This window comes from Cavia porcellus, unplaced genomic scaffold (assembly GCF_034190915.1).
Source record: "Cavia porcellus strain 051 isolate PalLab524CR breed Dunkin Hartley unplaced genomic scaffold, mCavPor4.1 scaffold_21, whole genome shotgun sequence".
Lineage (NCBI taxonomy): Eukaryota > Metazoa > Chordata > Mammalia > Rodentia > Caviidae > Cavia > Cavia porcellus.
In genome coordinates, this window is record NW_026947504.1 from 9,840,886 (window position 1) to 9,868,780 (window position 27,895).

The 27,895-nt window shown below is 43.6% G+C and overlaps 1 long non-coding RNA gene across 15 annotated transcripts in view; it reads left to right on the plus strand.

The window, feature by feature from the left end:
• The window catches only part of LOC101787993 (uncharacterized), a 260,957-nt gene that overhangs the window by 124,829 nt on the left and 108,233 nt on the right, over positions 1 to 27,895 (plus strand). For 14 of the 15 annotated variants that reach the window (XR_010041635.1, XR_010041634.1, XR_010041632.1 and 11 more), the window contains one exon: positions 11,545 to 11,634. The exons of the other annotated variant lie outside the window; for it this stretch is intronic. This is a non-coding gene — a long non-coding RNA (uncharacterized LOC101787993). The remainder of the gene's footprint in view (positions 1 to 11,544; positions 11,635 to 27,895) is intronic. 15 annotated transcript variants of the gene reach the window in all.

Here is a 27,895-nt window from a genome sequence, read left to right on the forward strand (position 1 = left end):
GCAATATTTGTTTTTCTGGGACTCGCTTATTTCAGTTAGCATAATAATCTCTTGTACAATACCTGTGTTATGGCAGATGGTGGGATCGCATTTTTAGAAAGTGATTATTATCCCATTGTATATATTCTGTATCCATCTTTCCCCAAAGATCGTTATAAAAAGTTTTTTCCTCTATACGTAGCTTAGTTTTTATTTTTTGATGGTGTCCTTTGAAGAGCAAAACTGTTTAATTTTGATGAAGTATAATACATTTTTAGCCTTCATATCCTATGTAAAAGAAGATTTTCCTAACCCAAGTTTACTTAGATCGTGTCGTGTTTTTCTAAGGACAGTGTATTCTTAGCTTTTAATGTAAGTCTGTGATTAATTTTGAGTTAAATTTGTTTGTGGTATGAGGTCAGACTTTTTGTCTGTCTGAGCTTACGGCTGGTCCAGTACCTCAGCACTATTTGTTCACAAGATGGTTCTTTCCTTATTGAGCTGCCTTGGCAATTTGGTTAAAAATCAAATGACCATGAATACTTGTATCTATTTCTGAAGTCTATTCTGTTCCACTCATCTGTAAGTCTATTTTTATGCTCATTCTGTTGTTTTATGAGTTCCAGAGATCAGGTAGTGTACTCTTTTAAATTTTTTAAACCAAGATTGTTTATGTCTCTCTCTTTTTTAATATGTGGTTATATCTATCATCTTGTTATTTACTTTTTATTTATTCCATTTGTGTTTTGTTGTTCTTTTTTTCTGCATTAGTTTGGAATTTTTGTCATAATTTCATTATTTTAGCAACATTATTGGGGATATAATTTGCATACCACATAACTCACCTACTGTAAGTATGTAACTTGATGATTTTTAGTATAGTTACATAGTTATACAACCATCACAATAATCCACTTTTAGAATATTTCTAACACCTCAAAAAGATCCTTTGGCCATTTGTGGTAAATATGATTATGTTTTATCTTCTTTATTTATTTAATTAGCCAAAGTCTTAATGTTTTAGAGGTTCACAGTATACAGCTTTAATTAGTCTCAGACTTTCTTGAAGCACTAGCCTGTCATTACTGACGCTGCCACACTCTGTTTCTACCCCTTCCCTTTCCTGACCTTTGTACTGTTGTTGACATTCCTTTTATTTCTCATGCCCTATAAACCCTCTAGACATTGTTGCAGTTTTTCCTTGGAACCCTCACTTCTCTTTTAAAGAGATTATTTTTAAGTGGAGGAGAGTTTATTTACATATATATTTCCGCCCTGCCTCATTCTTGATTTCTTTTTTTTTTTTTTTTTTTGTCTTTTTCTTTATTATTGGTACCGGGGATTGAACTCACGACTGCCTGTTTGCAAGGCAGGCTTATGCCGCTGAGCTAAATCCCCAGCCCCCCTGCCACATTCTTTATTCCATTCTATAGGTTGAAATTTCACTTGTTATCGGTAGCCTTCAGCCTAAAGTGCTCTTTAACTCTTCTACTAGAGATTGTCTGTGTGTGACGGACTCTTTCTGAGTTTGAAAGTGTCTTTATCTACCTCTGTTTTTGGAAAGTCTGCTTGTTGGCTAAGAAAGAACTCTAGGTGAACAGCTTTCTTCTTTTCTCAGTACCTTATAAAGATGTACCTGTTCTCTGAAATGCACAAGATGTCTGCTGCCAATTTTTATTCCTCTTTGTCCTTTTTCTCTGGCTGCGTTAGAAGTTTCCTACTTATCACTAGTTACTATAAGTGACTATAGCATCTTCTTTGGTGTGGTCTTCTTTGTTGAGATTTCTTAACCATATTGTTTCTCTGGGCTTTTAGTTTTTATTAGATTTGGGAAACTTTTGGCCATTATTTCTTCAGATATAATTTCTACCTCTACTCCTTTATTCGTTTTTTCTGATGTCAATTGGATGTGTATTATTTTGCTTAGTACTGGCCCATTGTTCCCTGACGTGTTCTCTGCTCATTTTCTTCTGTCAATAGTTTATCTTATGTGGCTTCCACTGCTGTGTCTTTTAACTCTACTCTTTTTTCTGCAATGTCTAATCTACTCCTAATCCCACCCAGTTTATTTTCTATTTAAGTTGATTTACAGTGTTTTCCCCTCTTCCATGTCTCTCTCTCACATGCTTACACTTTCCTTAATTTTATGCACCATGCATAGTTACAATACTGTTAGTATCTGTGCTCATTCTATCATCTGTGAAATTTCTGGGTCTGTTCCTTTAGACTGATTTTTCTCTTTATTTTAGGGCAGTGGTGGTGAATCTATGGCACGCATGCCACAGAGGCTTGTTTGTATTATTGAAAGCTCTAAAGGCTTTGCCATCACCGTTATAGGTTATATTTTCTTCGTAGTCCTGATAACTTTGGATCTGAATATTGTGAATTCCATATAGAATAGAGGGTTTTTTTTTTTTTTTTCATCTGTCCAATTACTGTTGGACTTTGCTATTCTGGGGTGTGTACTTATGTTCCTTGGAATTAGTTTGATCCCTTTGAGCCTTTCTTTCCACCATTGTTAGGGTGAGGCAGGAAGAGCCTTTGGCCCAATTGGGGGCTGATGAACTATGACTCATAGTCCAGGTGCCTGCTTTCCGAATGAAGTTTTATTGGATCACACCACTGCTGTAGCTACTTTTGTGCTCCAGACATGGGGAACTGATAGCAATGGTTGCATGAAATATTACTAGAAAAAGATCGCAAGTGTCTTGTCTAAGTTAGTTTAGGCTCCATGCTGAAGGTATCCTCCCGAGGACTACATGCAATGCTTCTCGTATTAGGAGGTCACTCTGTCTGGTTGAAACCTGGCCCACTCTAGGCCCAGTAGGGCCTAGAGGCTACAACTCCTCTAATCCTCCACAGCAATCCTGAAAGGGAGGTACTTTGGTTAAACCCATTTTATAAATGGAGACAGTGAGGTTCAAAAGAAGTTAGATTATCCTTCCCCAGGCGACAGGTTAGAATTTGGAGGCAGGTTGGTCTGACCAGCCTAAATTGCCAGACTTCCCCAATTTATCAGAGATTTCCCCAGTTTTAAACCAGAAACTTCTGTTTACTGGGAAACTGTTTAGTCCTTGCAGACTGGTACAATTGAGCAACCTAGAAACTGTTCTGTTTTCCCTAGATCTCTTCACTATGCTCCTTTCGTACTTACAGCATAATTTATTTTATTTTAATTAATTAATGTTTGTCTTTTGGAAACAGTTTCACACTGCAGTTCAGGCTGGCCTTGAACTCACCTTGTGGCCCAGGTTGCCTTCAAACTCAAAGTGCTCCTCTTGCCTCAGCCTCTTGGGTGCTTTCCCGTGTAGCTTAAATACTACAAAGCATGTTGAGTATGTGGTATGGTACGTGACACACTGTTAGGTGTTCCAAAGTGGGAGCTGTCATTACTTGTCCTTCTTCCAGTCCTTTTGAAAACATTGCAGCAGACATGTGTTCTTCTTCACGGCCACCCCACGTTTCTCAGTGTAGGGATCTCTCGTGAAGGGTGACTACATCCAAGTTCTTGGTGTTGTGGCAGCAGAGGCCCCAGGTCAGGTCTGTGAGCCTCAGAGTCTGTTCAAGTGATACCAGCAAGCCTCTCTCAGCAGGTGCGGGATGAGCGTGGTGCTTGTTCCCTGTCAACCTTGATTCTCTGACTGTTACAGCAATTCTGTGGGTCACTGCATATTCATTAATGATTTCTTTATGAGCTTGAGTAAGAATTGATTTTTTAATATATATGTATGTAACATCTAGCTGATCTGGCCACTTCAAGCTGAATGGGTCCCAAACAAAATTCCTTCCTTCCCCAGGGGGCCTATATCTCTGAAATCTTCATTGCAAGTAGAGTTCCTGAGTATTTACTGAATTAACTGGAACCCATGCACACACGTGCCATTCCTTTACCCCAGCGCCTCCGTCTCAGGGGCCTCTTGCCTCCGCCTTGGTCGGAGCCCGAGCACAGCTTTCCTCCTGCCACTATCCTACACAGATGCAGAGCAGACACCAAGATGGCCCTACTCAGCTTGTAAGAGTCAGATGAGAGCAAAACAGAAGAGAAAGAGAAAGTAAAACAGAAAGAGAAAATTCAAATTGGAAAAATTGGGGAGGGAGAGAGAAAGGGAGTGAAAGAGAGAAACTTTATCCAGTATTGAGAGGAAAGGAGTGAGAAATAAAATTAATGCTCATTACACACAACTACCTGGTCATTAAAAATAACAGCCCTCCGAAGTGATGGTGATGGAGCTGGGGATGCAGCTCAGTGGTAGAGTGTTTGCCTAGTATATGTGAGGCCCTGGCTTCAGTCCCCAGCACCGCAGAAGTCATGGTGATGCTTTTGTGGTCAGTCATGGACATAGAGCAGTGAAAACAGGCATCCAAGTGCGTGGTTCCAGCCGAAATAGATCCAGGAGTGCTCTTCCTTGTCTCAGCTCTTACAGTCAAGTATCACTTTAAGAATCTGTTTTGTGCCATATTTTTCGTATGTCTTTGTGCGTTTTTTGGTCGCTATATAAAGTGACCCCCAAGTATAGTGCTACTTAAGTGTTTTTCTGCTCCAGAAGGCTGTGATGCGCTTTGTGGAAAAAATGCAAGGCATGAGTAAACAATATGGTGAGGGTTCAGATATATTTATTTATTTATTTGATTGTACCCGGGATCAACTCATGACCTTGTGCTTGCCAGGCAGGCGTTTATGTTCCTGAGCTATATCCCAGGCCCAAGGGTTTACATTTTAAAAATGTATTACAGTAAAAGATCTATCGCTGCCAATCCCTACACTCCCCCCTAGCTTTTAGCAGACTTATCCTGCCTTCCTCCTATTTGTCAAGTATCGTGGAAGCCCTGTTTCATGAGTTTAAAGGCTTTGGTTGTGCTCTTGTAGCTGCCTCAATGTTCTGAGTTGATCTCAACTTTTGAGACTTTGAGATTTTTGTGGTCTCAAAATGATCATGAAAGGTTAGAAGGTCAGAAAAGCCAAAAGTTGCACAGGGCCAGATGAGGTGGATGAAGATGAACTGTAATGTTTTTATGACCTGCCTTTTGGAGGGATGGCACCGGGAAGAAGCATTCTCTGTATTTACAGTCATATCTTATAAACCTACAAAAGAAGACTTCCAGGGCTACTTCAGAAAATGCCAAGAATGATGGGATAAGTGTGTTGGAAAAGAGGTATTTTGAAGGGAATTCATGGTAATGTTATCTTTTAACAAAGTTTTAAAATTTTAGCACTATCTCTTGATAACCCATTGTGTGTTTGTTAGCTATACTTTGTTTAGTCATGAATACAGTGCTGTTGGGTATGAATTGAATGTTTATGAGTCAACGATTTTTTTATTTGCCCTGTTAGAGTCTCACACATGTTAGGCACTGAACTGCATCCCTAGCCAATAAGATTTCGTTAAGCAGAAATACCCATAAAATAAGGTTATTGGTTTGTTTTGTTTTGAGAGAGGGATCTCACTATATATTTCAAACTGGCCTTGAATTCACTATTTAGCCCAGAATGACCTTGAACTTGCTGTAATCCTCCTGCCTCACCCTCCCAAGTGCTGGGATTCTGGCTGTGTGTAAGTTTATGCATTGATTAATTGATGAAAATATTTTGACTAGCATCTCACAAGCACCTAATCTTGGCTCTCCCCTGGAAGCTATGGTTCAGTAGACTAATTCACTGTTCGCTGTAGCTTTATAGAACATAACTGCTGTAAATAATGAGAACTGACCAGATTTTGTTACACAAAGTTCGCCTCTTGCTACTTAACAGTGCATATGGAAAAGGGGAGTGGCTCCATTTTATTCTCCAGTGAACACTTCTAGGAAATGATTATATCAATCAGGATCAGCTAGAGAATCAAAAGCACCAGGAGATAATATACTTTAAGAGCTGGTTTGCCAGGAATTGACTTAGGCATCATGAGATTTAAGAAGGTGAACTATCATCTGCAGAACAAGCTGTCAAAAAGGGTCAGTCATAGGGGCATGATTGAAAAGAATTCAGGAAAGGAGAAACCATTGTGGCCTACCTATTTGTTATTGGAGTTTTTTTTTTTTTTTTTTTTTCCCTTTTTTCTTTTTTGGCCAAGAAAGGCTTAGCCTCTTACAAAGTCTCATATAATTGGGTTGGAACCTCCCTAGTTTAAAGTCAGCTGATTAGGGCCTTTAACCACATCTGTAAAAGTTCTCATAGCAGCATCTAGATTAGGGTTTCACTGAATAACTGGGAGAAGGTATTATGTAGGATGAAGAGTGATTACCACCTATCTTCTTCAGTCTTTGCCATTTAATTTCGCCTAGTTGACACATGTGAAGATGAAATGAGACATCTAATATAGAGGTTTATGTAGTGCTAGGAATCAAATTCAGGACATCAAGCATGCTAGGCAAATATTTTACCCCTGAACTATAGTCCAAACCCCCCAAGTGGGTTTTAACACAACCTGCTTTGTTTCTAGGAGTTCGGATGATGGATTCTGGGTGAGTGAAGTTACAGAGTTTTCTTGATTATCGTCATACCCACCCCCTTTCAATCAATTCTCACCTGTTTCCTGGACCAAGCACCACCATTCCTACCTTAACAGGTAGGCAGCCGGCATACAGAGAATTAACTAACTCTGTTACATGATGGAACAGGATTCAAACCCATGCATCCTGGATCCAGTCTGTGCTCTTAACCTCCATGCTTTGCTGAGTCTCGATATGACATTATAATGAGTTCACAGTTTTTCAGGAACCTTGGATGTTTTAGGTGGGCAGAGTCTCTGTGAGATCTGCATGGTCCTTGGCAGTCTGGGAGGGCAAGGCCCTTCACATAGTGCCCTCTGTAAGTGCAGGAAACTTTGGGTTTAATTCCAGACCCCTTTTCCATATGGCACCTGAAGTCCCTTTGAACATCTAAACTTCAGAGCCACATAGATTGTCCACTTGTCTTATTCTACAGGGTCCCCCAGATTTGTGTCTTGACCAAAGCTCCTGGCCAACTGAGAGCTTCCCATAGAACCTTTCTCTCTCTCTCTCTCTCTCTCTCTCTCTCTCTCTCTCTCTCTCTCTCTGTCTCTGTCTGTCTCTGTCTCTGTCTCTCTCTCTCTGTCTCCCAGATCCTTCATGCATGGATGTATCCAGGCTATCGGTGTTTCCACATTTACTATGTGGCCGGCACTGAGCTAATTACTGGGGATATAGCCATCACTGGATCAAAGTTGGCACCTTCTCAAAAATATCCCAGAGGTAAAGCCTAGTGGGTAGCACAGTCTGTCCAGTAGTAAAGCCAGGCTCCATGTGCTTTGCATGCTGCCTACGTGTGTAGCATTCAGCAGCTGTGTGCGAGGGCCTGTGGTTTCCTTTTACAGGTGAACACTTTATAACAGTTTTACATCAGTAAAACTTTTCATCAAGTGCTTTGTCTCCTTTTTCCTCTCTTCCCTTGCATTCTACTCCAGAAGTGACGCATCCATTTAGTGTGTGCATTTCCAGATCTTGTAATGCATTTGTAAGCAAATATGAATATACTTCATTTATTTATAATTGCACAAAATAGTTATTCACTGAATTCTTACTGGTGAGTTGGTGGGTGCTGGATGGATATGGGTAAATGGGTGAGTTTCGTGTGTTTTCTCCCGTTTCTCTCTGATGCCTGTTCCTAGACAGTGTTGCTAGGCAGACAAGGAGAAGGACATCCCTGGCTTCCTGTTGCTTCCTGTGAACCACACTGACTGGATGTGGATGTGAGAGTTTGCCGTCTGTGTGGTCAGTTTGGGCTACCGAAGACCGTAGGCTGGGTAACTGCGACAGTGGTACTTTCCCACAGTTGTGAGAGCTGGGAAGAAGATGCCAGCATGGTAGATTTCTGGTGAGATCTCTCTTCCTGGCCAGCAGGACAGCCACCTTCGCACTACATCTTCATACAGCAGAGAGCAAGAGAATATGAATCATTGCTTCTTACACATACATCGATCTTACTAAATTAGGACCTCACCCTCATGGTCGCACTTCATCTCACATACCCGGTCACTAGAGTCACTTAGGTGTTAGGGCTGCACCGTGAGAACTTTTTTGAGGACACATTGCCTGTACCATTGGCCCCGATGTCTCAGGGGGCTCGCGTGTAAAGCTGGGCTGCTCGCTTGCCCCTAGCACAGGCCGTTGTCCCCAGTGGGTGCTCGCCAGCGTGTTTGTTGATGTGTGCATTTCTGAGAGTAGAACTGCTTGCTCTGCGACTTGAGGGAAGCTCAGGGCCTCCCGATGGCCTCCATCCCTAGCATTCCATTTGAATTAGTGAAAATTTCAACCACCACTTTGTGAATGATTCCAGATGTGCAGGCTTGGGGAGAGCAAGATAGCTGGAAAGCCAACTTAAAATTGAAAGCTAAATTTTGCTTGGGGTGGGGGCCAGTTACTATCCCCTCTCGATCCAGGATGAGGGACAGTACCAGCATGGGCTGCCTTGAATTTGTTAAAATGGGGTTGAGTACCAGACCTATGCCTTGATGAAACAGGGGCCATGCTAAACCCAATTAATTAACCCTGTCCGTTGGCTCAAATCTCTGTTGGTTTTAAGGGCTCAGAAGGATAAAAACCAGAGGAAATAGACTCTGTACAGAGTTACTGAGATGAGACAACTGTGCGCTTGGGGATTTGAAGGCTTTCAAAGGAGAAAATGTCAGAGGCCCACACAGATTCTGTTGTGGGGACTGCGAGTCTCTGGAGGATGCTCTGAGACCCTTTTCTGTAGTACTTCAGATGCCAGGATGAAAGAGTGTGGGAGTCTGGGCCAGAGCTTTAGGGTTGATGGCCTGGACGCTGCTTGAGGAGGAAATACTGAGGGGAAATGAGCTCCTGGCTGGATATGGTAGGAATGCCTGTAAGGCAGTCCAAGCATGAGGACTGCTGGTGTTACACAGAAAGAACTGCCTGCTCGATAGGGTGGGACCACGTGGCAAATGACTGCGGAGTTAGGTCTTTAATAAGCAGGGAGTTGTTTGAGAGGGAGCAAAAGACCAGGCGGTGAGGCTGGCTGCCTGCTTTCCTGTGGGTTGACTTAGGTCAGCCGTGGATGTGGACTTAAGGACGGTTGTTAGCATGAGAAGTTCCTATCAGGAAGCCACAGTGTGGAAAATCACTACATCATCAGGCAGTGGGAAAGAAGATACCAGAATGGTTAGAATCCTGGACCTCATGATCAGACAACCTCTAGCACTTTTTGTAGGCAAATTCTAACTCTCAAACCCCATCTGTAAAGGTGAATCAAAATAGTACAGTCAGCCCACCATAGCCACAGTCAGACTCAATCAATGATGGCTGGAAAAAAAAAATTTTTTTTTTAGCAGTTGCTTTTCACTGAATTTTCTACAGACTTTTTTATTATTTCTTCAACAATACGTATAACAGTTTAATAGCATTTGCATCATGTTACATATTATGAGTAATCTAGAGACAATTTAAAGTGTATGATATATCTATAGGTTGTATGCTTGTACACCATGGCGTTTTATGTAAGGGACTTTAGGATCTTTGGGAGGTCCTTGGAACTAGTCTTCTTTGGTTACCAAAGGATGACTTTCATGTACCTATTAGGACTATTGAAGGCCTGAATGAGAAAATATTTGGAAAGGCTGGCTGAGCTGATGGCAAATGCTTAATAATTATCACAGCTACCCAACACAATTTGTGCCCTTATAAGAACATTTTTACTTCTGTTTTTCAAGTCAGAAAGGATAGACCCCTGGAGGGGGAAAGAAATGGAACACAGGGACAATAAATGGATTTTGGCTGAAGTCACACAGAAGTGAGCCTAGGAGTGTTTTCCAGATTAGGGAGGGGAATTGAACAACATAGGGTAGGATGGCTGAAATAAAGAAAAAGAAAGAAAAGAAGTGAATTTTATATCCTTGTTACTCTAACTATCACTAGCCACTGGGTGCAGTGTCCCCTGACGGGATTTCATGGACATAGGTGAGCTGACTCTGCTTTGTGGAATCACTGGACACATTGTCACAATCAGCAAAGTGAATGTCACAGTGATACAAGAATTAAATGTACCCGGGCAAGGTGTCACATGCCTGTAATCTCAGCTAATTGGGAGGCTGAGGCAGGAAGATTGCAAATTTTAGGCCAGCCGGGGCAATTTATCAAGATCCTGTTTCAGAAAACAAAACAAAACAAAACAAAGCAAAACAAAGCAAGGGCTGGGGATATGGTTCAGCATTCCCTAAGCACAATCCCCAGTACTGTGGAGGAAACAAAATAAAACAAAAACACTGCAGCAAATGCAGCACAGAACTGATTCTGTCCAGTTGAAAGCTCAACAGAACTTTATCTCTGACAGAATTTACGTGCCCATTTCTTGTACTGTACTGTTCTAGGTTCTGTATCAATTTGTAGCCTGATCCTTGAATTTAGTCCCATTTTGGGTAAATGATGAAGCCGTTCAGAAAGCCCTATTGATATCCCAGAAAGAAAGAGAGATACCAGGTTGGAGCAGTGAGTTTTCTAAAGGGAGACAGACACAGAAGAAAAGGACCCAGCAGAAACGAGAGGGGCGAGAGGGAAGCCGTGGTTTTGGCTTGGATGATCAGAAAGTCCTTTCAGCAGAGTTTGGGCATGGTGAGAAATTTTGGCCTCTCACATTTTTAAGTGTTTAGGAATCTGCTGCAGAGATTGCTCATACCCTAGACCTCCTGACCCAGCATGTTGGGTGGGTTCAGGAACCTGTCTTTCTTTTCTTTTATCTTTTTATTGTATTGGTAATCAAACTCAGGTGCTTGCCAGGCTGTGCCTCTGAGCTATATCCCTGGCAGGACCCTGTCTTTATGTATATATCTTTTTATTGGTACCGGGATTTGAACTCACATCCGCCTGCTTGCAAGGCAGGTGCTTATGCCACTGAGCTAAATCCCCAGCCCTAGAGCCTGTCTTTCTAGTAGGCACCCTGGAAAACAGCTACTGGTGTTCACAAAGCATACCTTGAGAAGTGCTGGACCAAGAAAACATGTATCTTGGCTTTGTATCGTCCAGAAAGCAGGGGGTGAGGCCAGGGCTAAGGTGCTCATGCTCATCTGGGATGTGAACTCCCACCGTGGGGGTGAGGGTGGTGCAGGAAGATGCACAGGATGCACAGATGTCACAGGTTGGCTCCCATTTCAGAATAAGCCATGAAGGATCAAGCAGGTCTCTGCACGTGAGGTTCCTCAGACACCTGCAGAGAGGAATCGTATCTCAGCCTAGGTAAACCAAAAAAGAGGGCTAATTTAGGAAATAACCACCCCATTTTTTAGCATCGGGCCACCCGTCCCCTTGGGAATCCAGACTTCAGAGCCCTAAGAGTGGAAGGCAAATTGGAAATGGCCAGTGGGAAAGAAAGGAGCAGAGGAGGGTGTGTGAGAAGATGCACAGGTTGGTTTCCCAATGTGATAAGGAGGTCAGGCTGGTAAAGATAGATTCTTGGCATCCATGGCGAATCGTAGATTTAAAGCTCAACATTAAGAAGAAAGAAATTTCTAACTAGAGTTATATGGTGCTAAGAAAGGAAGCTTGGAATTTACACTCATGGTAAATGTGTTTCAATTTTTCTTTATTTCTCTCCAGAATGACTTCCAGTAACTGTAGACGCTGATGATCAAATGGTACACATGGGCAGTTAAAGATTTTTGCAAAGGAAGGCTGCATAAATTTAAGGTATCTCTTGTTTATTTTATATCCTGGATTAACTTTCCACCTTCTCAGTCCAAAGTCGTAATAAAAGCTTCACTAGAGAGCAAATGAGTTTGTGAATCTCATCCAAACTCTCAAGCTCTTTCTCTGAAGACCTGTAAGTTCCTATGATACTCTAAAAGGAATATAAAAATAATAATTGTAAGTATTACGAGTTCCAACTGCATACTGGGTTCCAGAGAATAATAACCTTGTTTCACGTTTGCAGGAAGCTTTCCATCTGTGTGTTACCAGAGCTTGGCTAACAGTATACACTGGCAAATGCATTAATCTGTCATAGAAATAGGAGAAATTTAGTCACAGGAGGTGAAAATAACTGATCATGTCATATAAGGAGTTGGCAAGGAATAGATCGTTAGACTTATTTTCTACTACCACCCTGAACCATTTAAAACTACTTCAAGTAGTCCAGGTGCAGTGGTGTGCAGTTGTAGGCTGAACCATTTGGGAGGCTGAGACAGGAGAATCATTCGAGCCCAGGAGTTCAAGATGAGCCTGGGTGACATAGTGAGCCCCTGTCTCTAAAATAAAAATATTTCAAGTGGCTGTAAGATCTGATCTTAAGAAGAAATAATCTCTTGGCCATCATAAAAATGTTAACTCAGTTGTGAGAAATTGATTTTTAGTTTTGTATATTTGCTAGTGGTACAGTATAAAGAACTCACATCTATTTTTAGTATAATCAAACTGAGGATGGGGAAGCAACTGTTATGGTTTGGATTAAAACCATCCCAGCAGACTCAGCATCTGGAGGTGGAGCGTGTGGAAGGGACCTAACCTCATCAGTGGATTAGACTACTGACGAGTTCAAAGCTAAGTGAACAGTCAGGAGGCAAGATCCATCTGGAAGGAGTAGGTCACTGGGGACGTGCTTCTGAGGAAAGATCTTGTCCCTGGCCTGTTTCTTTCTGGCACTCTTCCTGCTCTCTCTTTCCTGGCTACCTCTTGGTGAGAAGCCTTTCTCCGTCATGCCCATCTGCTGTAATGTTTCTGCCTTGGAGCCAGCCAAATCCCTGAAACTGTGAGCCCAAACAAACCTTTCCTCTTTTAAGTCATATGTCTCAGGTATTTTGTCCTAGTAACAGAAAGGTGACTATTACAGCAACCGAAAGGCAAAATGGTGACTAGGAAGAAATGAGATGCTAGTGTCAACCAAAGAATGGAAGGAAGGAGAGAGATTGTCATAGGAACAGAAGGTCGTGTATGGAAGAATTGGTTAAAAGAGATTTGCCATACACAAAGATAACTATTTCCTTGGCTACATCTTTGAAAAGAGGTTGATTATCTGCTATTGGACCTGCAATGTTCAAAATGCTTTACTGAGTCACAACCATGTAGAGAGCACTGAAACTGTGAAGGGAAGGAGAGTTTGTCTATGGGTTGCCTTGTGACATCTTCCCTCTGAGGGCCTTGGTGTACACACCTGTTCAGAGAAAGATGGCAAAGGTCGCTGAACAGGATGCTTTGTCCCTACGGTCTCTTCCAGCTCTAGAATTCTTTGATTCTGAGCCAAGATCTCTGAGACTCCGCAGAGATTATACAAGTATGTTCTTTCTAGGCTGGATTCCTGTAGAGTGGGACAGTTGTTTTAACTTCCTGCCTCTCAATCTTATTTCTACCAGATAGGATGATTTTTGTTGCAACCTGATAGAAAACTTAATGGAAGCCAATTTAAGCATAGGAGGAAATCTTTGGCTCACCATGCAGCACTAGAATGTCCTAAGGAGATTTTCTCAGGAATGGCTTGCTCCAGGACCTCAAATACTGTTTGAGTTTTCCTCTTTCTCTCCTGAGCCTACTTTCCTTGGGATGTATCCATTTTCAGACCTGCTCTTTGCTACAGCAGTAAGGTGACTGCTGTGGCTCAAACATCACCTTTTCATCTAGACACGGATTGAGATGTTTCCCCAAGTATGCGCTGCCATGCACATCCTGGAAGTCAGGATGACGGCACTGATTTGGGTCCAGTGCCCATCCTTGAGCCAAAAATTATGGCTGGAGGGATTAAAGTGGCTGGTTGGTCAAGACTGGGCTTCTTGTGCCTTCTGGAGCCTGAGGGGTAGCCTGTCTGGGCCCTGAGCTCTGGAATCTGGAGCGGCATTACTGCAAGGCAGGAAAATGGATTCTGAGCAGCTAAGATCTGATTCTGGGTAGGTCTATGGGAGGGGCAGGAGGTTCCGATTTAAAAGAAAAAAAAAAAAAAAAAGAAAGAAAAAGAAAAAAGAAAAGACAAGGACAGCAGGACAAGAACAAATTTCAGTTCAGAAACAAGTTTCGGATTGAATGACGTGGCCCGGGTAGCTTCTTCCTGCCCTTTGTTCTGGGCGTGAATTGGGGATTTTTGGATCACTCTGGTACATAGTTCCTTCCAGGAGATTACAGGGGGGAAGCGCTTCACTTCCTGTTTAGGATTATGCTCTTAACCCTCCCTCCCACGCAGGCCATATGTTCATCCTAAACCTCAGCAGCCAGCCAGAAAAACCCTTTGTGTTTTCTTGGCAAAACTAGGGCCCAGTAATTAAAGTCCATATGCAAAGCTGCTACCTCCAGTGCACACCAAGGTCTTTTAATTAGTATGTAATTGGTCAAAGAGGTACTATCAAACAGCTCCCCGTCTGGCCGGCTGAAATGCAGTGTTTGAAAAGTCCCAGACCAGAGAGGGATAATAAATGCTTTAAGTCCCATCTGTTAGAATGATTTGTTTAAGGTATAAATTCCTGTTCTGTTACTATTTTTACAAATTCTGCATGTAGCCTTTCTTCAAATACCATAACAACTACCAGAGTATTCCTTGGAGGTACAGAGTGTGAGGAAGTGAACTAGGAGCGCACTTAGGAAATCCATGTGTTTCCCTTCAAAGAAATTCCTGTATCACAGTGGGGGTGGGGAAGGAAGAGTTGGGTGGGACATTTGGTGTGAGCCTCACGTCAGGCCTCTGGAGTTGTGTCTTTGTGTGAGAACGATCCCCAGGGCAGGCAGCCCCTCAGCAATCCATGGGCTTTGCAGTGACCACCACTGTCATCCGCCCCCAACCTGAGACATGGGTGAGAGTTGTCTTGCCGTGAGGAAGGGCTTTGCGGTCAGTTTAGGAGACCAGGCCAGCAGCTGTGGAGAAAGAAGCAAAAGGAATGAAAAGAAGGAAATTCACTGTCCTCAAGAAGCCATGGTGGACGAAAGCGCTGTGTCCTGCCTGGCACCTCCAAGTGCCTTGGTTTTGGTGGACCTACACGTCTTGGAGGAAGGAAGGCAGGAGAAACACATGGTAGAGTCCTTTTCAGGTTCATTCAACCCTTTGGGCGAAACTGAAGTCAAAATTTAAGGCTTAAAAAACAAATTCAAGCTCAGATATAGAGTAGAATGATTGTTTTCCAGGCTGTGGGATGGTTATGAGATTGGGAGGATACTGGCCAAAGGATCCCCACTTTTATTTACAAGATGAATAAACTCTAAGGCTCTAATAGACAATATGGTTGGGACCATAACTAATACCATATTGTATGACATTTGCAAAGAGGGTAGACCTTTAGCATGCTCACCCCAAAATCAGTCAGTAGCTCTGTGAGGGGATGGTTGTGTTCACTAGCTTGATGGTAGTTCTTTCAAAGACATCAAATCATCTCCTTGTACTTTCTAAATATATACAATTGTATTTTTCAGTTATACCTCAATAAAACTAAAAGCAAACCCACTTACGGTTTAGGAAGGTGACTGTGTAACACGGCTATTTGGGAGGATGAGTTTGGATCCACCTTTGTTCCCTCTCAGCCTGGTCCAGGTGTGGGAGTGAGAGGTATTGCCATCACTCCAGGAGGGATGGAAATGGGGGTCTGGCAGGAGGGAAGTCAGGCTTGAGGCTGCTGGAAGGGCACAGCCTTGGATGGGTCTTCCTCACCATCTCTTCTTCTGACGACCCTAAGGGGTGGAGCCCGGTTCCCTCTGGGAACCTTTCCTGTCTTCTGCAGGGTCCTCATGCTCTGCCCAGAGTGCTGAGAGCTGGCCCTTCCATTGTCTGATCTGCTGTCCTCTTAGAAGACCACAAGGGCATTGGATGGAGGCCTGGGCCCACTCAGAGAAGGCCTGACTGTCCTTTTTTTTTACTATTAGCTACTTGTTCCTTTGCTCTCTTTTTCCTTCCTTTCCCCCACTTCTTTCTCCTCCTTTTTTTCTTCCTTCCATCCTTCCCACCCATCCCCTTGATGGTGCTCATACTCTCTCCGTAGCTAGACAGAACTGAGGAGTTGGCCTCAGTTTACTCCATTCTAGGATGGAGCAAGGCCTGTCTTGCTTGCTCTTCTCTCTGGTGTGCCCTGGTGGTGGCTGGCTTGGACTTGGGCCTTTCTGGCACCCCTGCTTCCTTGGTCCTCTCGAGGGAGTTCAGCCTGAGCAAGGGTGCTCAAGTTCTACCTCGAACTTGAGGCTAACCCCACCCAGTCCATACCACCAGGCCTTGCTTTATTCTTCCTCTGGGAGGCTTCATGGGGCAGGATAGCTGGTTGGTGGCTGGACTTGGGTTTTTCTGGCCAGTCCTTTCTCAGTGTCCCAGGACCCTCACCCCTCTGGAGCCTGCCTTCAGGCTCCCAGCAGTGGAGAGACTTTGTTAGGGGAGGGGTTTGGTGGGAGAGACCAGAGGAAGCCCTGCCAGTGTCCTGGGGTAACGAATAGGGATGAGGGTGCTGGAGGTGACACTGTCTGTGTAAAATAGCCTGGAAACAGGGAAAAGAGAGGCGGGATTGCTGTGGGAACTGAGAAGCAGAGGAAGTCAGAGAGGCTGGCTTCTACACAGAAAAGAGGTGATTGCTTAAAACACCACGTTTCACATAAATTAAAGGGAAGGTGGGCTTGAATCTGGAGTACGTGTTATTTGTCTGACACTTAAATCCTCACTTCTAGAATGCTTTATTTGCAAAATAACAGTTATTTCAGGCTTTGGTTATAATGCCGTATGAATAGATCTAGGTCTTGAAGAAGAATTGATTAGCCCCATAGGAGAGTTATTTATAGTACTTTTCCATGTTGTAATATCTGAAAAAAAAGGTTGGTTGCAAGAAAAAGAAGTCTTTGTAGCATTCATGATAAAACAAAGAGCCTTGCAGGGAGGGTTGGCTGTGTGCAGTTTGGCCTAGAACCCAGGTCCAGCAGAGGAAGCAGCGTGGCTTCCCCTGTGGCTCATCTGCACCTGCCGGAGATCTGGTGCCCCTCTTAGAGTTACAAGGCTGATGTTAGCCACCAACTGACACCGAGACTTTAGGTTAAACTCTGAATCAGCCTAAATGGTGTCAAGTGTCCAGCAGGGCTGAGAGCAAGGTGGGTAGATGTGTGCTTGGCAAATGGTGGGAAGTCCCTCTGGCCTAGCGAGGAGAGTCTACGTGAGCCAAGGTCCTGCATAATGAGATTTGTGGGAAACACCTTGAATCTGGTGTCAGGGAGACTGATTTTAAATCTTGATGGTGTAATACTGGCAAGCTCCACTTCACCATCTTGAAAATGTCAGTGGTAACACCTGGATTTAGAAAACAGAATTCGCTGAATCTGAATTTGCACAGCTCTGGCTCACATAAATGCAGAAGTGTTACGTGATGCTTCATGATTGGGCCAAATGGGGGCAGCAGCAATAGGTGAAGGAGAGCTCTGTAGAGAAGACCCAGAGTGCTGTGCAGGGTGTTGAGTGACCTGCTCAAGGGCCACTCAGACCTGAGTTCACACTCGGCCCTCCCATGTATGACTTTGGGCAATCTCCCCGAGACACAGTGCCTCATTGGGATAGTGGGGGACTGTACACCTCCTTGTCAGGAAGCGTCAGTCAGTGACACTAAAGCACAGTGCTGAGCTCTTAGTCTCAGCAAACACTGTAGCATCCATCGAGTCAACATTTTCTTGTCTTGCGTCACTGCTACTTAGCCTAAAGTGGAATTATTCTTCCTCTCCCTACCGTTTCTTTCTTCTCGATGCTTGCTACATGTGTATTTCACACGTTAGAGGTTACAGGCCACTTGCCCAAGTTTGGCCACCAGTATTAGCTTCCTCTATTATTATTTAATATTTCTTAAAATCAACTTGTAAATACTTACATGCATTTAAACAAACTTCACATCACAGTTGTAAGGGAAAGTTTGCCTTATCTTGAAGTAGAATGCTTGTGAATCACCTAAAATCCCTGTATGTATCAGCCAATCCCATGGTGCTTGGGAAGATACTGGTTTAGCCATTTGCTGCTCAAAGTGTTCCTGGGCCAGCAGCATCAGCCCTCTGAGAGTGTGTTGGAGGCAGACTCAGGCCTCACCCACAGCTCCTGAATCAGAATCCACATTTTTACAAGGTCTCTAATGACTGATACAATCTTTTGGAGGGATGTTTTTTTCTCTGAGATGATGTTCACATATGTATAGATGAGCTATGGTCAAAGTCTGTGGTGAGTATGTGATTATAGTAAGTGACATTTCCATCAGTCTCTCAAAAAACTCCCCCTTGCTTCCAACGTACCCCTGCCATCATTCTTGCTACTTCCTAAAGCAGTCCTGGAAGTTCGTGTCTTTATAAGGTCTGATCATAAAGACAGTAGATGCTGCTGCCGTGTGCCATCCAACAGAAAGACAGGCCTGGGGAAACAGTACAGGGAATCATCCATCTTCTTCACTGGATTTGGCACCTGGAGACTTCTGGCTCTTTGCCACAGTCAAAATGACCATGAAAGGTAAATGTTTTGAACTGATTCAGGACATCGTGGTAGCCATGACAGCACAACTAAAGACACTCCTGAAAGAAGACTTCCAGACCTGATTCAGAGAGTGGCAAGTGTGCTGGGATAAGTATGTTCAAAGTGAGGTGCAAGTGGACTGGGGTTATGGCTCAGTGGCCCAGGCGCCTGCCTGGCAAACACAAGGTTCTGAGTTTGATTCCTGGTATCCAAAAAACAAAAACAAACGTGGAATACAGTATTTGGGGGGACAGTGTATTTCACTGTAATAAATTCTAAAAATTTAAACAGTATATTTTTTTTATAATACCCTCTACATTTCAGATTTGAGAAGCATTGCTTAGGGTAATCATTAAAATACCTTCATGCTCTGACAATAAGTGCTAAATGTTGATACTTCTATCTTTTTGAAATCCAACTCCCTGTTTCCAACCTACTTATTCTACTGGCATCCTGAGCTTGGCTTTTCCCTGAGTGTTCTTCTCCGGTGTCCTTGTAACCCCAGCGATATCTTTAACACCTCCCTCTCTTCCCCTGCCACCTGTTCTTACCAGGAAGCCACCTCTACCGCCAGCCTCTTCCTCCATTCCTGTAACTCCTGTTGTACTTTCCGTCTCTCAGCTCTGTGCCTGGTTTCTCCTTTTATTCTGTTTCCTCCAGCTCATCTATGCTAGCTCGTTGTCTTTAAGACACAGTTTGGTCATCTCATACAGCTGTGCAATTTAGTGATTCTGTGTTACCTACCACCCGATAGCCAGTGCTGAGGGATCTTGGGTCTGCACCTGCATACACTCTGAACTATAGATAAATCAGGTGAACTATTGCTTTGTTTTATTTTTATTTTATTTTTGAGCTGCTAGGGATTGAACCCAGGGCCTCATGCATGCTAGACAAATGCTTTATCACTGAGCTACACCCCCAGGTTAAGCTGTTGTTTTAGTCAAAGCTTTCCTACTTCTGAAATGCATTTTTATCGAACCTTACCATTTTTTGTCTCTGTCTCGTAAAATTCTCCCAGCCCAAGGCTCCTGCTCATGTTTCCCTCCTCCTGAAGTCTGCCATGGTCTCCCTGGTGCACAGCTGTACTCAGTAGTCATGGCTCTGTGATGACCTCTGCCTTTTGGTAGACTAACTGTTCACATCTATATAGGGGCGCCACCGTCAGTGCCACAGACTCCTTTCCCTCTTCCACCTCTTCTTCCTCTTCTCTTTCTCCTTCCATCCTCTTTTGTTTTCTCTTGATAGGGTCTTACTGTGTTGCCCAGGCTGGCCTTGAACTCTTGGACTCAAGTGATCATCTGGCCTCAGACTTGCAAGTACCTGGGCCTTTGATCATGCACCATTATGTCTGGTTCAATTTAATTTTCTCTCGGCATTGCTGGGGATCCAACCCAGGGGCACTTTACCCCTGAGCTATATCCTCAGCCCTTTTTAATTTTTTTTTTTGGAGATAGAGCCTCACCAAGTTGTCCAGGCTGGCTAGGAACTTGTGAGTCTCCTGCCTCAGCCTCCAGAGTAGCTGAGATTATACATGTGTAACAGTGCATTGGGCTTTGAATTTTATTTAACGCGTTTCCTAAACTGAGCTCCTTATCTGCTTGTGAATACAGATGGTACTCAATTTACAATGAGCTTACATCCTGATAAGCCTATCATAAATTGCAACTGAGTCTAAAATGTCATTAATACTCTTGACATACCAAACATCATCGCTCAGCACAGTTCCTTCCCTTGGGATCGTGTGGTCGATCAGGAGCTTCAGTCTGCTGTCACTGCCTGGCATCATGAGGAAGTCCTGCTACACGTGGCTAGCCAGAGTAAGGATCACAATTAAAGTACACTTTCTACTAACTGCCTGCCACTTTTGCATCATTGTAAGGCTGAACTTCAGCTGGATGTGGTGACACATGCCTGTAATCCTAGCACTTGGGAGGTTGAGGCAGGAGGATCATTGCAAGTTCGAGACCAGCCCGGGCTACATAATGAGTTCAAGGCCAGCCTGAACTGCATAGTGAAACCCTATCTCAAAAAGATAAAAAAATAAAATAAAATAAAAAAGAAAAAAGAAAAATAAGTTGAACTTCAAATTATTGGTCAGTGGAAAGGTATCTGAATTGCATGAGACCCTGTCTCAAAAAGACTGATAAATAAATAAATAAATAAATAAATAAATAAATAAAGTTGAACTTAAAACTATCAGTCAGTCGAAATGTGTCTGTCTACCAGACTGTTCCCCAGCTCCTCGCTTCCCTCCTGGGGTAGCATCTAGGATCCCAGTCAAGGCATCTGTCAGGTGGCACCTGTATAACCCTATCTAATCCTTGGTCACCAGGACACGTGGATGACTGTTACCTTCACTGTTGCATCTCACTGCAGAGATGCTTCCCAGTAGATCTGTGGGCCCTCCTGCCTCACCCCATGCTGGAGCAAGGGGACTGAACAGTTTGCCCAAGTGACCCTGCCTTTTTGAGCATTTGACCTGGGGTCACAGAGCTTCAGTTACATGTGTGTTGCAATCAGGGTTTATGTGGGAAAAGATTTAATACAGGACACGTAATTTATAGGGTTGCTTTATAATATTCACTCAAAGAGTCAGATGCTGAAGAGTGCAAGTGATCTGTCCACACCCAAGAGACCCAAAGAATCCAGCTCAGGACCTGGATCCCGCAGCAATGTCCTGCCTGGGTCCAGCTGGAGGCTAGAACCCATGACAATATCTCATGTAAGTCTGTATCAAGGATCTGCATTGGGATAGGTCCAAAGGTCAGTGGTGGAAGCTAGAAAGTCTGTGCCAGCAGGATGAAGGGTCTGTGCCTGCAGGCTGAGGATCTGCACTGGAGCCAGGAAGTGATGCTCAAGGAAAGGAGCAGAGCTCTCCCAAACAGTTCATATCATGAAAATCTGCATGGCAAGCTTCTCCATGAGAATCAACAGTATTCCTCTCCAGTTCTCTTTTTATGCTGTTGGCAACAATCCTCAGGTTGGTCTCCACACCCAGCACCACGTTCACTCAGTTGAGCTGGGTGTTGTACATTGACCATTCATTAATCCACCACTACAATCTTCAAATTTCCAGAGAAGCTAGAAGATTTCCTCTTCCTCTACCTTCACAGGCCTGGTGGAAGGGCTTCTGTGTAGGGGTTAGGAAGCCTTATTCTTATATTGTCATGTATTTCCCTCCAAAGTTTTAATTACTTGGGTCCATTCCAGTCCAAACAGTGCGTAAACTTTGATGCTCAAAAGAAATCATTCTCCATGTTTCATTGTCCTTTCTCTGAGGTAGAAACCCAGACTAGCCTGGCCTAGTGCTGGAGAAAGACCCATCCTTATTGTTTTATAATATTCTTCTGCAACCTGATTGGTAAACTGCATGAGGACAGGAACTCTGTTTCATTCATCCTCATATTTCTCTAAGATATTGACAGGAAAGGGACCAGATACACATGGGTCAGATAGAAGAATTAATGATGAATTACTTTTTTTGATTCTGTAGTACTGGTGTCTTATTTGTTGTTTTTCATCTTGTTGATATTAACAGATACCTCTCAGTATGTGATATTAAAATATGCATGGAAAAAAGTCAGCCTAGCTGTTGACGACTAGATAAAATCAACTAAATGAGAATGACAGCTCACTTATTTACTAAGCTTGTTTGTCGAGGACATTGTGTGGGTCATTCATTGTTGAAGGGGGCATTGGCATACAGCCATGGATGAAGCATTTAGGGTCCTAGTCAGGTCATGGGGAGACAGGTGATTCATACAGATTTGAATAATTAGGATAACTTCTGATATGGGCAAATGCAGTGAAGGAAATCACATACATGAATGTAAAACCATACAGAAGATACAGTGCTCTAATGGGATATAACAGAGACCTGGGAGGGATGCTGTGCTGAGATCTGAAAGTGAAGTAGGAATACCCAGGCAGAAGAGGCCTTGCGGGTGAGGATGGACCCAGCATTTCGGGCAGAGGCAACAGCATGTGCGATGGCCCTGAGGTGAAAGAAGGTTGTCCTTGTCCTCATGGAGCTCACAGCCAATTGGCAGAGGATGTGCTACTGTGGCAAGCTGATAGATTATTTGATTTATGCCTTTTATTTCTATAGGTGCTCTTACGTTTCTAGATTTCATTTGTTCCTTTTAAAAAGATCCCTATGTTCTCAATGCATGCTGTTTTATGAAATAACATATTTCTGTAGAGAGCATCACTTTTTAGTCAGCGTCGTAAAGGTTGTAAGGGTGAGGCCAACCAGGCCCACATGGGTGTACTCTGCTGGTTGTGATTGATCCTTCCATTCATCTTGCTCATCACCCTTGATGTGGTCTCTGAGGCTCTGTGGAGGGGATGGGGTAAGAGTTGAGCTGTGTTAGTCATGTAAAGCTAGCTGCTGTTAACAGGTGAACGTCAACATTTCAGTGGTTTAAAACACACATGTTGAATTCTCACTGGCTGTGCCTAATCAGTGAGCAGTTCTCCTCCAAAGTGATACATCTGAATTGCAGGTTTCTTCCATCTTGGGGCCTCATCAGCCTCAACAGGCAGCTCGCAAGGTGATGCTGAAAGGAGAGCCTACTGCGTTATACAGAAGTATTTGTGGGCCAGGCCTGGAAGTGACATTCAGCACTTTTGCCCACATTCCCCTGGCCAGAACTTGGTCACCAGACCACAACATACTGCAAGGAGGGGAGAAATGTACTCTAACCATGGGCCTAGAGGAAGAAAGAGCTTTAATGGATAATATACTAGTGTCTACCGAGCTCTGCAGTTGAATTGGTTCTGGCACCTTTTTTTTTTTTTTTTTGGTCTTTTTCTTTTTTTATCGATACCAGGGATTGAACTCACAACTGCCTGCTTGCAAGGCAGGCGCTTATGCCGCTGAGCTAAATCCCCAACCCCAATTCTGGCACCTTTTATACTTGCTCTCACTTTGTGTGTGTGTGTGTGTGTGTGTGTGTGTATGTGTGTGTGTGTGTGTATGATTTTATCCTGTAGTTTAGGTCTATTCCTTTTATGGGGGTTTAGCATGGTGGTGCCCACCTCTAATGCCAGCACTCAGGCGTTGCAGGAGGACTGCAGAGTTCAAAGCCATCTTGGCTACATAGTGAGACCCTACCTCAAAAACAAGCAAACAAACAAACCAAAAAAAAACCAGGCACAGTGACACACACATTTAAACCCAGCACTGGGGAGGCTGAGGCAGGGCAACTGTGAGTTCAAGGCTAGCTTGATGTACATGATGAGACCATGTCCAAAAACAAAAAATAACTTTAGAAAAACACTAAAATTAGTAAGTGTATTTATATATGACTTAAATAAATGATGCCCCTAAAACTTACTACTTTCATTTTTTCTTTCTAGCTTCCTTACATCTCTTCTTTCTCATTCTTTCTGATGTTGAGAGTTAGGAATTTATATTATTTTTTATTCTTATTTGACAGGTTTAGATATAGCCAGTGTACCTTTCATACATTTATCAGTTTTTAAAGACTCGGTGGGTAATATATACTTTAGATACCACCTATCTCTGTTTGAGGGGACATGAGGGAATGCAGTTAGCACTGGAGAGCATAAGACCATCTGATTTTAGGGGCATCATATCCTGAACACAGGAAAAGGAAGGATTTAATCCAGGCTCTTCCTGACCCAAGCCTTCAGTGCCTGTGTCCATCCTTATTAACAAATGGGAAGGAGAACCATACCAGGGCTTGCTTTTGAGAGCTATTGTCACTACAGTGCTGAGAAATGTGAAAGGCATTAGGGACTCTGAGCGTGGTCTCCCTAAATGCCCCGTCACCCACAGGAAGCTGGCTACGGGGTTGGCTTCAGATGGCTGGACAGGTGGCTTGGTAATTAAAACCTTTCCCTTCGAACGGCAGCCTTGTTTTGCTAGGAATCTGAGGTGAAGAAAATGTTCTGGTTGTGTGCCTATACCAGCTGCTCTGAAAGCCTCCTCACAGCTGTCCCCAAACCGCAGCAGACAGCCACATCTCTCCTTTCAATATCTTGGGGGCTTAGTGTTATTTGAGATGAGATATGCAGACATGGAAATGGGGAAGAGCTTTTCCTGATCTCAAATGTTCTGAGTCCTTTTGAAGAATCAAGCAGCACAAAAGACAACCTTGGAATGCATTTATTTCCTGTTAACATCAACTCTATGAGATAGGGGTATTCCTGGGCTTCATTTTATAAATGAGACCACGAAGGCATAGAAGATTTAAGTAACTTGGACAAGGTCATGGGGCTGAGTGTTAGAATCAGGGTTCAAATCCAAGTAGTCTTAATCACAAGTTAAGGCTATAGTGATCTTTGTTCTTAAGCACATTCAAAATTTGACTTGTGATTTTTTTTTCAAAGACAGGCTCCTTCCTGAGTTTTCCTCTATCTCAGCTCACAGTCAAGGCAAAAGCCTTGGAGTGAGTCATCCTTGACATCTCTCTTTCTCTCATGGCCAAAGTAGAGAATTTAGTAGGAAATCTAAGTGTATTTTCAGAGTATCGCCAGAATTTGGCTCTACCTCACCATTTCTGATGCTGAAGCCATTATCTCTTACTTGGTTTGTATCACAGTCTCTTTTGTTTTATCCATTGTCTTCTCATCACCACAACCAGAACAATCGAGGACTGGCAGGCAGCTCTGTTCTGCAAGATCCTTCTGGGACCAAAGCTCCTTGTTGTTTACCTTTCCTTAGGTTCCTGTGCTCATCTATGGCCAGGGCCAGGCACAGCTCCACATGTGCATTCCAGCTTCTGGAAAAAGGACAGAAAGAGGAAGAGCTGAGAACCGATTTCCTTTTGAGCAAGGAATTCACAATCACATACACTATTTACATTCACTACGTAGACGTACCTGGTTACATGGCCAAACTAGCTGCAGAGGAGTCTGGGAAATGTAGCCATATTTTCAATTCAAAACAGAAAAGAATGAATTTCATGGGCAACTAGCATTGTGCTACAGAGTCCAAGAGTGGTAAAGGGTGGACCATTTAGACTGCTCTCGAAGCCTGAGTGAGTGTTTGTGACAGCTAAACTTAGAGAAGAGGCAGTGTGCTTGGAAAGAGGAGGACAGATTTGAGACATATTTTGGAGGTAGAGTTGGCATGACATAGAATGACTTAAGGGGCTGAGAAAAAAGCATGAATCAAGGATGAGTCTTAGGTTATTTCTGTCTTGAGAGACGAAGCAGCATCATTTCCTGAGATGAGGATGCAGTCACTGGAAACGTCTGTGGACCAGTGGGAGGACCCCTCTTACAGGGCCTGGCTTGTATCTCAGGAGAAGCCATAGTGGGAGGTAGGAATGAGACAGAGGCAGAGCCTGAGGGGCAGTCAGGCAGACTGATCCAGTGTGTGGTCTTAAATGCTTCAAAGGGAGAAAGCAGCCTGTGCTGGACACATTATCGGGCAAGGTGCTGGGCAGGGTGGGCTTGGATTGAAAGAAGCCTGGAGCTCTGAGCCCACAGTGTATTTCGCTACAGTCCTTGTTAGCTCTGGGGAGCTGTTTTGGGCTGGAGGGAAGCAAGGGCTTAGTGGGGGTGCTTACTTTTCAGCATGGTGAGGAGGGGCCTTGTTTCTAATAGCCATTGACTTGAGGGCTCCCAAGTCTTTTTCTGTCTCCTGTTTGCCTGGGCTGGCACTCATCTCAGGAAACGGTGTTTGTTCTGGAACAGGCTGAGGCCCAGGGAACAAAGGATGGATACCTAGCTCACCAGCTAGGTCCTTCCAAGGCCTGTGATGGTTTTCTGAGAGGCGGGTAGGGAAAGAGTGGGTGGGACTGCTGCACGATCAAACATACCGTAAGGTTCTGGGGGAACCATCCTGGCTCCATTCTTCACTAAATCAAATTCAATGGTTGGGATCAGTGTTAACCTTATAAAGAAATTTGTATCGGTCCTCATCCAATTCGGTATGAGACCAGAATCTTGGAAAGAATGAAGTCCGTGAACCTGGCACCACTGTACCACCATGGCATCCAAATGCCTGTAGTTTAAGATGTGGATACTCTTTGTGAGTAGTGCAGGGATTGGATGTGTCTTGGCTGTTCTCAGCAGCCAAGTTTGTGCAGCACTGTCATACTTTTCTTATTGCCAAGACAAAATACCTGACACCCACAATTAAAGGAGGAAAGGGTTTTTTCAGCTCACAGTTTGAAGAGGTTTCAGCCCACTGTTGGTTGGGTGGCACAGCAGAGGGGCATCACAGAGGAAAAAGAGCTCACGGCAGGCAGAGGCAGCAAACAGTGGCTTTTGGGTGGTGCCACCCATATGCAGAGTGAATCTTCCCAATGTCCACACCCAGAACTATGCTAAAGCAATCAGTGAACTAATTTAGTACCACTCATCCTTAATCCCAGTGTCTCACAGTGCTAATCCAACGAGTTTTGAAAAGTGCAACCTATGAGTACCTAAAGCTTAAGGGGGATGTCTAGACACAAGGAATAATAAGCCCTGATTGATTACCTGGGGGTGCTCACCTGTCAGCAGCCTGGTCCTGAGCTGTATACATGAGGCTGCACTTATGTGGCTAGGAAGGTGGAGAAACCAGTGAGAAATCTGTGCTAATTTTTTTAGTGTCCAGGAACTGAATTGATCTTAGCAAGCAAGAATCAAAGCAGGGCAGTATTGTGTTTTGGTCTGAGATGAAGACTTCTCGGACTTCCTCTTGATCATTTATCTTTCAAGGAACTGAACCTCCTCACTCCAGCAGACACAGCGCTCCTGGGTAAACTGTGACAGGGTTGCGTTCCCTAGTTCCCCCTGGTTAGCCTCCGCACTCTTGGGTTTTTGGTTTGTTTGTTTTATGGTACTGAGGATCAAGCCCAGGACCCTCAGCCCTTCGATGTCTTCATGAGTCTACAAAAAGGTGTGTCATCGCAGCTGCTCCTCTCCATAATGAAAGGATTTTGGAAGTTGGAATTTGTCTGCCTTTAGTTAAATGGATATCAGCCAAATATTTTTCAAATATCAGCCAAATATTTGTCCCTGGAGCCACACACTGAGATGCTGTTTCTTGAGTGCTAGGTTCCTGGGGAGGAATGTGTGTATTTCCTTGATGCTGCTGTTCTTTAAAAGCTCCAGTACTGGAAGGAAACATCTTCTAACCTGGCCACCAGAGTCTGGGCTGCAGTCTCTTTGGGATGTGCCCCTACCGCACTGAATTAATTTAAGTCAAACAGTGACTGTTGAGGATCTCCTGTGTTCATGACACTGTGGTGGCCACAAGAGGCTTAGCAAGATGAGAATACTGTTTTGACTAAAGGGTGCAAACTTTTAAATCATACTGGGCTCACATGCCTGCTCTGGCACTTAGTAGCTAAGTCATGTTAACCAGTCACTTGACTCAATTTTCTCCTTTGGTATATGAGGGAAACAGTCGTATTTATACATGTAGTGGTTTTGTATTCACACGTGTAGGGCTTTTGTGAGGATTAAGTGAGGTAATGCATGTAAAGTGCTTAGCTCAGTAGTTGTATATCTTAAGAGTTTAATTGACACAAAATGAAAATTAGAAATTCAGATAATACACAGAGTATT